Source organism: Cupressus sempervirens, chromosome 7 (genome assembly GCF_028749045.1).
Source record: "Cupressus sempervirens isolate cs-2001-9-10 chromosome 7, ASM2874904v1, whole genome shotgun sequence".
NCBI lineage: Eukaryota > Viridiplantae > Streptophyta > Pinopsida > Cupressales > Cupressaceae > Cupressus > Cupressus sempervirens.
The window spans coordinates 48,737,142-48,754,676 of NC_143124.1; positions in this window are offsets into that span (position 1 = coordinate 48,737,142).

The window sequence follows — 17,535 nt, forward strand, 5'->3', positions numbered from 1 at the left end:
CCCTCTCTTCAAACATTGCCTCCTCTTCTTCTCTACTTTAGAATGAATGTTGCTCCAAAGGGGCTCCCCTGTTCTTCATTTCTATCATGGTGAATCCCCTTATATGTTGCAACATGATCGTTTGAACTAGAATATTATTGAGTCACCAAGGATTGTTGTAAAGTATTTGGAGATTTAGAATTATTAGTAAAGCACACTAGAATGTTGTAGGTAGGCGATGAACATCTGAACAATGCACCATAATTGGTGTTCTAGTTAGCATTGGAGCCAATTATGGTAAATTTATTAGAAATTGATAGTCGATACAAGATTTCCCTGTTTTGACCTAGCACACATCAACCACTTACTATTGAGTAAATCAGTTTAGTCTTATTCTTTGAAGATATTTCACTTCCATTATGACTCATTTGATCAAACTCCACACTTATTTATTTCATTTGCATTTGTGTTGATTGTTCCTTTGTGGTCTATGACTACTCTTCAAACAATGGTCTATGGTTTGTTCCCACTTTGATTATGGTCTTTGGCAAAAAAAAATCATCCTTAATTTAATTCAAAAGGTTGATATTTTGACTGCTTAAGGATTCTTTAGACTCTTCACACTGTGCCCTATTATTGCAAACCTTTTTTCCCTGTAGCATGTTCATTTACTCACACTCCAAACACCTTTTCCCTTTTCTTACACTCTCCCATGAATCCAAGCTTAATTTATGATTACTCACATTCCCTCATACTTTCCACTAATTTCTCCTAGATATGGTGAATGCAAATCTCTTTTAAGTAAAGAATGATTTATAGTTCACAATTTTTTTGTAGTAATATGGAGTCATCATCCATTATTAAAACTTTTCCCTTTGTTAGCATTCTGACACTAATATGAACCAGTGGCTTTCATATTCTAGACATTCATGAGAGAAGTCAAAGCTTTTGGAAGTCAGGAAAAATTTTCAAAAAGAGGAGAGAAAGCTAACACCTAGCTCTAAAACATCCACTATGGTATTCACCACTTCCTTAATGATATATTCTTTAATAACATTACCAACATTAACAATCTTAATGCCAATTCCTCATGGGACACCTAATGGAACATCTTCTTTCAAGAAAATTATTTGTAGCTCATCAATATACACCATGATTTTGTTGGAGTTGATGAAATCCAACTCTGAAGATGCCCAAGATCACCTGCATGCAAATAACCTGTCAAAGGGAAGCCGAGGAGAGAAGAGTGTGGAGCAAGGGAAAAACCCTAAATGGACATGAGAGACCACAAGATATTGAAACACAAGAAAATATGTATTTACAATATACAAGAAGAGATGTTATGTGAAATAAAATGAGGAAGCCCAAATATAAAGAGCTCTAAAAATCTTTCAGAACAAGCTAGAAGATGCTAGGAGATAAGTGTGACAACTAAGCATACATCCACATAAGGTGGAAAGTCCTCAAACAAAGTGAGAGGATAAGTATGACTTAGGAGAGAAAAAACTTCCGTATTGTCAACAACTTATAAAAAAATCCTACACTACAACTAATAAATAAATGCATTTACCTAAGTAAGCTTAAGTAAATAGAATAAATAATTAATTATTAATTATTTACTCTAACACCCCCCTTAAGTGCAACTTAGGGAAATGTCTTAAGCTCACAAAGCTAAGATGAAATGCAGAATGGGTCTCAGTAATGAGGCCATGTTAGGTACCCATGTACAATGCAAAAGATGCAACCTCTAAAAATTGGGAAAGAGAGAAAACCACATGGAAAAAACCCTCCCCCAAAAAGAGGTAAGAATCTAGTAAAGAACTGAAGAAGCCTCCAACTAGGGGAATGTCCCCTAAAATAGGAACAAAGAGTGATCATGAAGAGCATCATTGAAGCATGAAGAAGTCATAAAATCTACCATCAAGAAGAAAATTTCTAGTCTGAAGGACCTCAAATGGAAGAAGAAGTCATGAACTGAGTGTGTCTATATGGTAGATGATCCATCTCACCGAAATGCATAAGTAGCCAGCCACCGCAATCGCCTTGTATATAGTATCAACCATGGAATACATAGCTCACACTAATTAACCATCAACCATGGATGCATTAGAGCAAGAACATAACCCCCCCTTAATGCAGACGGGGCTAGATGATAGGCAACAGAGAAGGTGGGCCAAAGTCTCCTACAGACAAACCAAGAATGACAAAAGAGGAAGAGGTACAGAACACCTATAAAGACACGATCACACTGACACTGCATGGGGCTAATTTTGTGGAAGGCACACTCACTTGAAAAAGGGAGAATGCCTAAAATAGAAAACAACTATCCCCCCATGGTGCTTTATGAAAATAGTGCATGTACAACTGACTCAAAAATAACATTCATGACCCCTGGAATGCAAGAGTGGCACTTTATCTCAGTGTGATATATAAAGTTCTTCAAAATGATAGCTACAATGATCAAAACCAAAAACAAGTTGCAACAAAACAAAGTATAGGATAAAACAAAGGAAACCATGCCAGGAAAATGATCCTTGGGCCTAAAACACTCAAGATATCCACCATTTAGAAAAAAAATCCAAAACTATTATAGAAAGAGCATGGGCCAAAAACTAAGAAAAAGGACCACATTTTGAAAAAGGTGACAGAACTAGCTTTCCGAAAATATAAAGTTTTCAAAAAACTGACATGGGACACAAAAGATATCCTTGCTAGAGTTAAAATCACAACTTCAGACTTCAACTAAAAAAATGGGCAATGAAAAAGCATCAAAACTTAAAAATATCTACACCAATGTCTCTGTCTCAGAACTAGCTTTTTGGTGCTTCTTTTGGATCAAAAAAATACCTCCATATGCTTAAGTTATGGCCAAAAAATTGAAAGTAGGTCAAAAAAGACCTTGAAGGAGATGTAGGCAAGGTATGTTGATGTAGTGCTGACATCATGTTAATGTTAGCAATCTAGGTGATTAAATTTAATGGCCACGTGGCAATGTGTGACATGGCGCCTAGGCCACTTGTCACCCACACGGGCTGCTAACTACGCACAAAATGTTGATAACCCCTCTAACTATGTTACTGATGAAGGCAGGAACGCAAAGCTGGCAGTGGGGAGGAGACTGGGCAGCGCACAAGTTGACAGATGGAAAAAATATCAGCAGAGCTGAGTAGAAAGATCTAGGCATAAGCACTGCAGAAGCAGAGTGGATCTGTCAGTGGGTGGTGGGATTAGAGAGGAGCCATCAGCTGTGATGGCAACAAGGTGGCACCAGGGTGGTAGCTGCAGATAGGCTACTCCATGGCGGCTTTGTAGTGTCACGCCAATGGAGGAGACTGTTGAGTAGCACAGTGGTGATGGCATGGTGGTGTAGGGGTGCTGCTTTGGTAGCACTCCCAAAATTTTATTTTTAAAATTTTTTTTGCCAAAATTCATCCGTACAGTTCGTACAAAGCTTGCGACTAAAAAAATTTTGCCTCCCGGAGCTCTGTCTCCAAAATCAAAATTTTTTATATGAATCCTGACTACAAACGGCCTTCTAGATCCAATGGCAGAGTTTGTTTGGGTTGAAAGTACTCCTAAAATTTTTTGATCCCCTGATATGAAGAAAAATGTACAAACAAACTAGGGTTTGTGACTACAAATCACAGCTTCAAAATTCTTCATCAAAGTAGTAGTAGGGAGGCTCTAATACAATGTTGGACTTGATGAAATTCAACTCCAAAAATGCCTAAGATCACCTGCATGCAAATAACCTATCAAAGGGAAACCAAGGAGAGAAGAGCATGGAGCAAGGGAAAAACCCTAAACAGACATGAGAGACCACAAGATATTGAAACACAAGAAAATATGTATTTACAATATGCAAAAAGAGATGTTATGTAAAATACAATGAGGAAGCTTGAATATAAAGAGCTCTAGGAATCTTCCAAAATGAGCTAGAAGATGCTAGGAGGTAAGTGTGACAACTAAGCATATCCACATAAGGTGGAAAGTCCTCGAACAAAGTGAGAGGATACGTATGACTTAGGAGAGAACAAACTCCTGTATTATCAACAACTTATAACAAACTCCTAGACTACAACTAATAAATAAATGCATTTACCTAAGTAAGCTTAAGTAAATAGAATAAATTATTAATTATTAATTATTTACTCTAACAGATTTTGTTAAGTGTAGACTAAGGGATTACAAGGATTAAAATATAATAATTCCTTTTAACCCTTCCCCTTCCAAAATGAAAAGAAAAACCAATGAAATTAGTCGAGCCCCAAAAGTGCGTCTGACTAAAAAAAAATTATTTCAAATAAATGAACTATCAAATTGATCTGATGAATATATTGCACTAATTAAAGTCACATTCAACCATTTAATAAGGGTTTAAAATTCAATTCATTTTCTTTCTTCCATTTATCAATTTCATTCCAAGGGGTCCTTTGACCACCTTTAAAAATTGATCCAAACACTTGATCGAGCTCTAAAAATAGACACACTAATTCTTTGCTTTGCATACTTTTACCCTATTGAATCTCGTCTCATGAAGAATTCTCGATCAAAATAAATTAACTATTAAAGTTGATTTCTTAGAACTACTTGAAAGAAAACATGTTAGAAAACCATAAAACACGTTCAGATTTAGCTTTAAAAATTGGCAAATTGATGCTTGGGGAGACAATAACTGGGGCGTTGGTTCACTATCATGAGGAGAGTATGAATATATGATTAGGTCTCATGAAAAATAAATAGGGAAATTTGACAAGTGGTCAAAGTGGGCTACTCAAAATTTGCATACTAGAAGCACTGGTAGAAAAGCATTTTTTGCAAATGGAATGGACCTAGGAAAGTGTACAGACAGATCCATCAAGTTTTGAAAATTTGAAAACTTAAATTATTTTTAGAGGAGAACATAGTGGTACAATCCATTTTATCTCACCTATCACAAATTTTGAGTTATGACATCATGAACAGGGGTACTGACTAGTCTACCTTTCTTTACACTAGTAAAAAGTTACAAATTGCATTTGGAATCACATTTGAAAACTAACCAAATGGATTTTTCATAAGCTCAAAATTGAAAATATAAATTCTTTGACTTCTAAAACGCAATGCAAAAGGAATTTTCTCATTTTGGTCAACGGGGTCAAAGTTATAACAAGTGAAATAGGGCTTCCCAGAATTCAGAACATTGCACATTAGCATGACAACAATAAATGACCAACTTTGAAAGATTAAAAACCTAATCAAATAGATTTAAAATGACACAGAATATGAAAGATAGGTTCTTTGGTATGGACATTAAATACTTCCAAAATGGTGAGTCATGAAACATTACTAGGTGTGAGATATTCAATTGGAGACATAACCTGCTCTCCTTGTTTGACACTTGGGCAAAAAATGCAGAATTAGACATTGCTCAAAATGAGACTTCATGAAATGGCTCAAAATGAGAATTTATCTTCATGGAACACATAGGAACAATAAATGCAAGGTGTTAGAAACATTAAACACCTCTTGGGCCTCAAATGGATAGTTGGGTGCATATGCATCAAAAAGCGATTATAGGCCTTAATTTTTCAATGGTATTCAAAATTGGGGCTTCAATTTTCAGCCTCAATAGTGGCTCTATCTAGGGATGCATGTCCCTAGTAGGCATGGCAAGGATTCATATCTCTAGAAGAAGCAGACCACACATACATGACAACAAAACTTCTCTTGCACAACTTTATTGAAAGCAAGAAAACTACTCCTTCTATGTATAAATGATGGCCTTGGGTCACCAAAAAAATTTCAAAACTCCTTACCTCTATCATATATTTTATTCTCATTGACATTTTCTTGAGGTAAACTAAAATTCTCATTCTCCTTTGTTTTACCTAACACATCAGCACTTTCAATCACTTTATTGCGCAAAAAAAACCTATTATCATCATCTTCATAGTGCATGTACAAATAAGAATTAATTTCCACATCATGCTGACTATGAAAATATGAATCAGCATGATCATAACTACTGATATCAAACTAAGACTTATCTTCACTTACTAAATCATGGACACCTTCAACCGAAAACTCAAAAGTTTGGTACTCTACTTCATTCAATGAGTTAAATGAATCAATTTGTAACTCACCTTGTGTATTTGGGTGTGAAGAGTATATGAAATCTTATCGTTACCCACTTGGCTTCATGTTACTCATTAAATTAGATTTTTCTTTCACTAAAACCCCTTCACATTCTTCAAACAATGGGTTAGATGCCAAATCACAAGAATCATCATGAAATTGCATTTTCACAATATGTTGGTCCATATCAATGTTTTCCTCAAATAACTCATTAGGATAAACTGCTTCATTACTATTACTTTCCTCATCATATGAGAAATAAAAATTTATCTTAGCCTCATGAAGAAAAAAAAGAAAATGAGCCGGCAACAGAACTTATCTCTACATCGTCCTTCTGAACATAGAAGTCATCATGTGTATTTATGTATGAACTACCATCACATACATCTGCAAAACTTGACATAGCATATTCTGAAACTATATCTTCTTCAACATCAAATTTAGGGGGAAATGACTTCACCATATGAAAAGACAAAACGTGGCAAAGCACAAACATCCTTGGATAGATTTGCATACCTTTCAAAATCATGAGCCAACAAATCTGAAATATCATCAACACTTAACAAGACTTCATTACTAGTTTCTTTTCCTTGGCTATGATTATTATATGGATAGCTTGACACATTTATAATAGAAAACTCATTATTAATATATTCTAAAAAATTATAACTCTAATCATCCCATACATCTTCTTCTTTAGACAATACCTCAACGAAAATATCTAAGATCATTCAGATTCATCACTGGAAGAAAGACTCTTATTGTTGTTACACTTTTCCTCTTCTTTACAATAATCATCATAACAACATGAATCCACATTATGCATGTCATCAAATTGTTGATTACTATCCTTTGATTCATAAAACTAAGACTATTCATCTTTAATATCATTTTCAATAGATTCATTACATTCGTTAACATTAGATTCATTAGCATTCAAAGCACCTTCAATCTCCACGATAAACTTTTGGAATTCAAAAATCTTATCTAACATTGACTTTGTTGACCAATCAATTGAATGTGGCATAAAAACATCTAAGAGGACCATTGGCCATGAAGACTCCTCAAGTCTAATATGCCCATCAAGATTCATAAATACTGATTTAAACTTCATATAAATTTGAAATTCACTAAGAGCCTTAATATTACCAATTGTATTTCTTATCATTATGATAGTCTTATCATGAATCTTTCTTTTTCGCTTAGCAATATTTGCACGAACACTTTCAAGAGTTGGCACATCACTTTTAGACCTAGACATTGAATCCATCTTATAAAATATTAAACTCCTACCTCTATTTTCTTAGTGCTGAAAACACTTGATGGGGGCAACCATTTTGTTCATTCAACTTTCATGAAATACAAATACATGAAAAATAGAAATACCTTTATGTGTTGCTGCATGAAACCTCTGATCTTTTGATTGGCACTGTGTAAAAATGAAATCCTTCACACCATAGATAAAATCTTTGTAGAGCTGCCACTTTCTTGCAAGAGGATGAAAAATCACTTCTATGATTTACTTTTTCACTCTTCACTTTCTTATAGATTGCAACAACACTTCAAAACTTATCAAGAATTTGAACTTCCTTTTCAAGAGACTATCAAAAGCTTCAGATCTGCCCATACAACTGAAATTCCTTCAAAATTTTGCAATGAAATTAGCTAAGAACAAATTGGTATAGAGATTGAGAGTTGCTACTCACACTTTGTGAGAAATAAAACATATTTTTTCATTTGAAAAATCTAAAATAGACCTTCATATGTAGGAGAAATGCAAACCATCAAACCACTCTTGTAGATTTATAAACTTGGAAAAGTGAACATAAACTTATTGTTAATTCTTGACTCTGATTTTACAAGAAGACTTTGAAAAAAAAATTGGTTGAATTGCTTGAAGATAAACACTCTTAACACAATTTACATTCAACCTCAAAGCTACTACTACAAATGGATAAAACCTCACTGGGGTGCATGACTTGGAGCAAGAAAACTAGAAAGAATAGCAGACAACTTATTGTTGCAAGTTTTTCATGCACTTCCTCCACTATATTGAATCTCTTCTTTTCAAATTCTCAAGGTTTGTTTACCATTCCAATTCAATATTGTCCCCATTAGAGTTTCCATTTTGTTGGTGACTCAGATGTGAAAAACCATACTAAAAAAAAGGACTGATATATTCAATTTACACCAGAGGTTCTAGTCCTTTTAACAAGGTGTAATGTCATATTATCTCCCCAATAGAGTCACCATTTTGTTGGTGTTTTGAAAAAATACAATTCCAAATTACCCTGATCAGAGTAAGATACATCTAGGGGTAGCTAAATCCCATCTCTAACATATGCTTTTAGATACCAAGCCAACTATAAGGCTAGACCCTTATTCTACTTTAGGCTTTGCAAAACCTAGGTAGGTGTACCTCAGATTCACTTATATGGTACCAATGCTAAAATATACACTTGAATCTATTAAAAGTAGATTAAACCCTTATTTCTCCTATTGACTCATGCAATAACATAGATCAAAAATAGCTAAATGCAAGACAATGAAATGCACAAGCTAAGTGAGGGCAACAATTTTTAGCTCTTCAACATTTAAAGGGAAAAACATTTGATTAATGATGTTGATTTTAGCAAAAGCCCAAATATGCAGTAGTAAGAACTAATTGATCCCATAACTAATCAGTGCCTTATCCATTGGGAAAATCTACAAATCAAATACATACATATGGATACCTAAGACATACTCATATATTTAGATATCTGATCCATCCATTCACCTTGTAAATAGATATCTATCTTCAAAAGAATTCTCACTACTTACTGAATATGCTCCTAATGAAACCTACAATCCTATCAAGGTAAATAAGCATTTACTTGGCTCTTTGTTCCAATAGCAAACTTATCCAGACATACAACCTTAATGGATTACAAATGCGTTTAAGCTCTTTGTTCTTAACACAAAATGTTGCAAACAAGGGAGGAAGGAGATGAGAATCAAAAATGAAACTAAAGAGATTTTTGCTCAATTGTATCCATTTCCTTGAAATTATACATTCATATGCAGGAAATTAAAATATAAAAATGCCTAACAAATCAAAACTAGCTGTATTATCTTCATTACTATTATTCATAGAAGAGAAATTGTTCAAGAAAATGTGGTGTCACAATAATGAAAAGACATCAAAATTGGAACCATTGGTCTCACTAATCTAAGAAAACTCAAGATTGGAACATATATGGTATCATAGTAGTGAGTAATTTCTTCCAAAAACTCCTACCAACAATGAATGAGAGAAGGAAAGATATAGAAGAGGATGAATTCTTGTATCTGTTATCTGTCTGACATGTGTCCACTCGAAAAATGTCCTCAAGAAATTAAAAGCATCTCTCTAATATCTCTATGTAACTGCATATAAAATCCTCCATCATTATAACTTCTAAAAGCATACAAATTCTCAAATATTTGATTAAAAAAAACTAATTTTGATGCTAGATCTCAGATTGAGGCAAAGGAAAAAATCAATTAAATGACCTCTAGAGGCAAGATAAACCTTTTAGAACCATTTATGCTTCAACAAGCTTCAATATCTACCCTCCAACCAATTTTGTTGGTCAATGATGAATTATGCCCATTCTTTTGAGAATGCCCTAGAAATTACAAATCTTCTTATAGAGTGAACTAGTCAATATCTGTGCAAAATCTAACCTCATATTTGGAAAATTCATCTCACCCCAATTCTAATAGTATACTAGAATCCTATATTTTCTTATTGCAAACTCCTAGAACACCATTTTGAAAAATGTACCGGTGGCATTTCTTTTGTAGTTTAGAACTCATTTTCAAAAATTTTAAAATATTCTAAAGTTTATACTTTAGAATATATCCACTTTTCAATTTCAAAAATGATGCGCATGCCATTTGGAAAAATAATTTTAAACAAATCATTTTTTATCATTTATTTTCCCTCACCCTTGAAATTTGAGTCAACCTTTGACGAGGTTGTCACATGGCAACACCTGATTGGTCTACCTATCTGCTTAGTCAACACCTTACCTATGCTCACCATGTCACCACACTGACTAGACCTAATACCAAATGGTAGATTGGCGCTTGTCTGCCTCGGCTAAACCTTGCACATTTCCACGAAGTGGGGAAGCGCCATGGTGCCACGGGTCCACTATGACATGTGAACTGACATCATCACTTATCTGGTGTTTTTGTTCAAAATTTACCTCAAATCATCCAAGTCAGGCCCACCATGCAGGCTTGTGCTTTCCAAAAGCAATTATTTCATAAGACAACTAATCAAAAGTGTGGTGAAGTATTTAAAAACATAAGAAAGCATAATCGTGGGCAATATGGGATAAAAAAATTTATGCCCTATTTTTCTTATCTTCTTGGTCTGCTTCATCCTATGTCAAAAGATATGCTTTGCATTATGGCTACTAGGATTCAAGCCCAGGTCTCCATGGCCACAATTAAAGAGCTTCAACCCGGATTACAAAGAGCCAAATCACAAGCCTTAAATTTGTTGTATTACTTTCTTGGAACAACAATTTAGTTAAGGTTGGATCACATAGTGTTTTTGAAAACACTTAAAGAAGAGATGTTTATAATTCCCACAATCTATTAAATTGTTTGGTTAACACTTGACAACCACAATTTTGAACATTCTACATCAAATTATGCAAAGAATTGTTATTTGAGCTAGTTATACCCCATATATCATTGAAGAGTTACAAAATGCTTTGAATATCTTCCTGTGGCATAGACAAAGCAAAACTTGTTTATACCCTTGGATATTTCTCATCATATACTTTTGTAATCGATACCTTTGTTAACAATCCAATGTAGTAATAGTGCAATCATAGAGCAAAAAATCTCCAATTTGGCCTTACGGGAGCTATACTAGGGTGCAATTCTTCCTTGCATGGGGATTACCCTGCTTCCAATGTATTTGCCCCCTCTTCAAATGTTTCCTCCTCTTCTTCTCTACTTTTGCATGAATGCTACTCCAAAGCGGCTCCCTTGTTCTTCATTTCTATCATGGTGAATCCCTTTATATGTCATGGCATGATCATTTGAACTATAATATTATTGCACCACCGAGGATTGTTGTAAAGTATCTAAAGATTTACAATTATTAGCAAAGCACACAAGAATGTTGTGGGAAGATGATGACCATCTAAAAAATGGACTATAATTGGTGTTTTGGTTAGCAATAGAGCCAATGATGGTAAGTTGATTGGAAATTGATAGTTGATACAAGATTTCCCTATTTTGACCTAACACACATCAACCAGTCACTCTTGAGTAAATCAATTTAGTCTTCTTCTTTGAAAATCTTCCACTTCCATTAGGACTCATTTGATCAAACTTCATGCTTATTTATTTCATTCACATGTGTGTTGATTGCTCCTTTGTGGTCTACGGCTGCTCTTCAAAAAGTAGTCTATGGTTTTTTCCCACTTCACTCATAGTCTTTCCCAAAATAAATTCTTCCTTAATTTAATTCAAAAGGTTGATATTTTGACTACTTGAGGATGCTTTAGACTCTTCACACTATGACCTATTATTGTAGGCCTTTCTTGTTATAGCATGTTCATTTACTCACACTCCAAACACCTTTTCCTTTGCCTTACACTCTCCCATGGATCCAAGCTTAATTTATGATTACTCCCATTCTCTCATACTTTCCACTAATTTCTCCTATATATGCTGAATGCAAATATCTTTTCAGCAAAGAATGATTTGTGGCATATAGTTCAAAGTTTGTTTTTAGCAATATGGAGTCATCATCCATTGTTAAAATGTTTACTTTTGTTAGCATTTTGACACTGATACGAGCTAGTGGCTTTCATATTCTAGACATTCATGAGAAGAGTAAAAGCTTTTGGACATTGGGAACAAATTTCCAAAAGAGGAGAGTAACCTAAGACCTAGCTCCAAAATGTCCTCTATGGTATTCCCTACTTCTTTAATGATAGATTCTTTAATAACATTATCAACATTAACAATCTTAAATGTCAATTCCTCATGGGACACCTAATGCAACATTTTCTTTCAAGAAAATGATTTTTAGCTCATCAATATACACCATGATTTTGTTAAGTAAAGACAAAGAGATTACAAGGATTAAAATTATTATAACTCCTTTTAACCCCTCCCCTTCCAAAATGAAAAGAAAATACTATGAAATCAATTGGGCCCCAAAAGTGGGTCTGACTAAAAGATTTCATTTCCAAACAAATCAACTGTCAAATTGATCTAATGAACATATCACATTGATTGAATTCACATTCTACCATTTAATAAGATTTTAAAAGTCAATTCATCTTCTTTCTGCCAGTTATCAATTTCATGCCAAGGGGTCTTTTGACTAGCTTTAAAAACTGATCCAAACGCTTGATCAAGCTCTAAAAATAGACATATTGATTCTTTGTTCTGCATACATTTACCCTATCAAATCTTGTCTCATGATGAATTCTCAATCAAAAGATATTAATTATTAAAGTTGCCTTCTCAGATTTGCCTGCAAGAAAACATGTTAGAAAACCATAAAACACGTTCGGATTTGGCTTTAAAAATTGGGCAAACTAACACTTGGGGAAATGAAAACTAGAGCATTGGTTCACTATCATGAGGAGAGTATGAATCCATGATTCAGGCTCATGACAAATAACTAGGTGAATTTAGCAAGCAGTCAAAGTGGGCTACTCAGAATTTGCAAATTAGAAGCACTGGCAAAAAAGCATTTTTTCCAAATGAAATAGACTTAGGAAAGTGTGTAGATGGATTCATAAAGTTTTGAAAATTGGCACACTTCAATTATTTTTAGAGGAGACCATAGTTGTATAATCCATTCAATCTCAACTATTAGGGATTTTGAGTTATGACATCACGAACAGGGATACTGACTAGTCTACCTTTCTTGACACCATTAAAAAGTTACAAATTGTATTTGGAATCACGTTCCAAAACTGACCAAATAGCTTCGTCATAAGCTCAAAATTGAAAGATAGTAAATCTCTAACCTATAAAATATAATAAAAAGGGATTTTTCTCATTTTGATCAATTGGGTCAAAGTTATAACAAGTCAAACAGGGCTTCACAAAATTCAGAATAATTCTCATCAGCATGACAACAATAAATGACCAACATTTAGGGATTCAAAACCTAGTTAAAAAAATTCAAAATGAGTCAAAATATAAAAGATAGGTTCTCTAGCATGGACACTAAACACTTCGAAAGCAGCTAGTCATGAAACATTACTGGGTGTGGGATATTCTATTGCAAACATAGCCTCATGTCACTATTTGACACTGGCAAAAAATGTAGAATTGGACATTGCTCAAAACAGGACTTCATGAAATGGCTCAAAATGGAAATTTATCTTCATGGAACACATAGGTGCACTGAATGCAAGGTGTTAGAAACATTAAACACCTCTTGGGCCTCAAATGGATAGTCAGGTACATATGTATCAAAAAGTTCTTATAGGGCTTAATTTTTTAATGGTACTCAAAATCAGGGCTTCAATTTTAAGTCCCAACATATACTTTACTAAAATATATTAACCATAACATGATACACTTAATAAGAAAAGGAATATAAGAAGATTAAAGCATAATTCCCATTAACAAGTGAAATATGACCAAGAAAATTATCATATATTTTAGATAGATATTAGAGAGAGAGAGAGAGAGAGAGAGAGAGAGAGAGAGAGAGAGAGAGAGAGAGGACAACTCTTCCCCTTGTACATTTTATAGATCTCAATATTACATTTCAATTACTATTTAGAAATTCCCTATTACATGGCATTTCATAATGCATTAATAATTCATATTGTACATCATTGAAATTTACATTACATATAAGTAAGCCAAAGCATCTTCATATCCTTATAAGTACTATACAAGCATCTTCATGAAAGGACATCTTTACCAAGCCATGGGAAAGGCTCAAGTTTTTTCCACCAAACCATGTGGATCCCAAGGAACCACACCAAAGAGAGGAGACAAAACTACAAGCCAAACAAGGACAAGTTACTAGGGCTCATATGTTAGAAACAATAGTCCACCAAGATAACTTGGGGGTGGGGTGGGTGAATCATTTATCCAATAATTAAAAAATTTATCAACCTTAAACAATATTATCCATTCAACCAAAGTAAGCAGTAACCATAACAAGATTCACATAGATAATTACACTGGATACATTAAATATGAAAACCCTTGATGAGAGGGAAAACCCTAGTGGGAATGATGCCCATAAGATGATCTACTAATATAAATATTCCTTGTTAGAGAATGGACCGTGTTAGGAGTCTATTACAATATTTAGTATATATGAGTCCCTGTTAGGAGACTTTGAATCCTTTTAGAAGATTCCAACCCTATTAGGAGTTGTAGAAGACATAAGAACCCATTGTTCAAACAAATTTTGGGGCAAGACCACTGAACTCATTGTCCAACTAATCTCTCAACTATTCCTTGTAGAATAATTGTGTCTATTGTACTTTAATTTCTTTCCTCTATATTGTCAATTGTACCAATCACTATTAGATCTTGTAGACTAGTTCATGAACCTTGGATCCAAGTATCAAACATCAGATCACACAATAAAATCTCAGCAATGAAGTTTCCTTCACTTCTGCTCTACTCTGATTATCTTCGCATTTCGCTCTTTTTTTCTTACAATCATTTGCATTCATCCATACACACTTCTCTTATGATAAAGATAAATGTCCTTCCTTTATACCTTATCCATAAAAAAATTCCTAGAGTTAGTTTTTACACCTTCTGAATTAATTATTATAGGACCGCATTAAGAACACATTACACTTAGCGATAACATTAATCTTTCACCTTGCAACTTGAATAACTTTATGTACACATAACATTATACTGAGAAATATTGTCTAGGTCAATCAACAATATGTCTTCTTCACATTTTTAAATTAGGCTTGTTAGAATAACAACTTTGCTAAGAGATATAACAAGTTTACCAGAACATGCCTCTATAAACTCTATCTGAAAATAGTCTTCATCGAAACTTGCATAACTTTTTCCAGACTTAATATCTTATGCTTCCAAGGTTAGCTACATATACTAGACACATACTGCAGTCTCCCTTTAACATTTCTATTGAAATTAACCAACAATTTATCCATACTAACTTGATCTTTATCATTGTTCTTCTATCAGATACCATAGAAAATTGTTATGTTGAAATTAATGAAAAACATAGTCATGAATGTAACATAGCATCATGATAATCATATAATCATGTTTCTACCACACTCCCCCATATGAAAATCATTAGTATTCATCCTTCCAAAAATCTCCCCCTTTGGCATTGATGGCAACATAGATGAAAAACATCTAGTTCCAAGAATACCAACTACAAAAGACTACTAGCCTTTCTTTTCAAATCCTCTTCATCAATCACCATCCCCCATTGATATACCTCAATGTGCTTTACATTAAACAATCTTTTCATGGTGTACTTGTTCTTACTTGTTTTTCATGTTGTACTTCTCCCCAATTGACATTAATGTCAAAGGTTTCAACAACCATCAAAGTCTACAACAATTATTTCTTACTTAGCTCAAGTGTCAAAAGACATTGTTCAAAAGAAACATCAAAAAAGATTCTTAGATGACTCTATCCATCATAGATACTACCCCATATAGGAAGTATTAGCATTTAGTCTAGACAAACAATAATACTTAGTTACATTAGAGTGATGCATTCTTGCATCTTCTACTCTGATGTAGGAAGGGGCATAACCCCTAGCATACCTTGCAAATACTCAAAAGTCTCTTTGGGAAGTGGCTAAGTGAAAATATTTTCAATCTTCTTGTTAGTTCTCACATAATCTAATCTAATTTCCTTTTCTGCAACTTTCTCTCTCAATATGTGATACTTGATAGAAATGTGCTTGTCTTAGAATGTAACACTAGATTCTTTTGCATATTTATAGTGCTTGTGTTGTCACAATTTATGACAATAGGTGCACTGAATTCTATCCTTATATCCTTCAGCATATACTTCATCCAAACAACTTGATTACAATTGTTTTCTACTACAACATATTCTACTTTTGTTGTACTTTTTGAGGTAAAATCATGCTTCTTAATTTTCCAAGAAACTAATCTTCCTCCAAGAAAGAAGGCTCCACCACTAGTGCTCTTTCTATCATCCATACTACCTACCCAATTAGCATCAGTATAAGCATATAGAGTGAAATCATTAAATTTATCATACCATAATCCAAAATTAGGTGTTGCTTTTAGGTATCTAAATATCATTTTGAGTGTTGCATAATGTGCTTCTTTGGGATTATCCTGGAATATTGCAACAATTCCAACTACATTTGTTATATTTGGCCTTGTGTGAGTCAGATATTGCAAACCTCCTATCATAGATCAATACTTCTTCTACTCAATAGTAGGTGTCTCATCCTTTGTAGATAACTTGTGTCTAGCTACCATAGGTGGTGCAATGGGTTTACATATTTCCAAACCAAACTTTTTTAGTAAATCTTTCAAATACTTATTCTAAGACATAAATATTCCTTCCTTATCCTACATAATCTATAATCCTAGAAAATATTTCATTTCTCCTATCATACTCATTTCAAATTCCTTCTTCATTTCTTCTACAAACTTGTCACTTTCATCATCATTTCCTACAATTATGATATCATCAAAAAATATTCCCAAAATCATTAATCCAATATAAATTTATTTCTAGTAGAGATTACTATCTATCATACCTTTTCTATATCCAACCTTCATCAAATTCTTATCTAACCTTGCATACCAAGTTTGGGGTGCTTGCTACAAGCCATATAATTCTTTCTTCAATATTCATACTATGTCCTTCTCATATGCTAAAGGACAACCCTTATGTTGTTTAATATATACATCTTCTTCAAGTTCTCCATTCATAAATGCTAACTTGACATCCATCTGATATACTTTTAATTTCTTATATGTTGCATATGCTAATAATAACCTTACTACTTCTATTCTTTCCACAAGAGCATAGGTTTCATCATAGTCTTTTCCTTCTTTTTGCAAGTAACACTTACATACCAATCTTGCCTTGTTCCTTACAACTTCACCTTGTTCATTCATCTTGTTCTTGAATACCCATTTCTAGTTCCTATCACATTCTTGTCTGTTGGTCTGGGGACCAATTCCCATGTCTCATTCTTTACTATCTAATCCAATTCCTCTTTCACATCTTGCCTCCAATAGTCATCTTTACATACTTCATCTACATTCTTAGGTTTGACTTGTGATATCAAACATAGTTCTTCATTTATTCTGCTTCATGTCATCACACATTTATCTCTTCTTTTGATGATCTGCTTGGGTGGATGATTCTTTTTCATATTCTTACCTGAAGTAGGAGTTTTTATCTCAA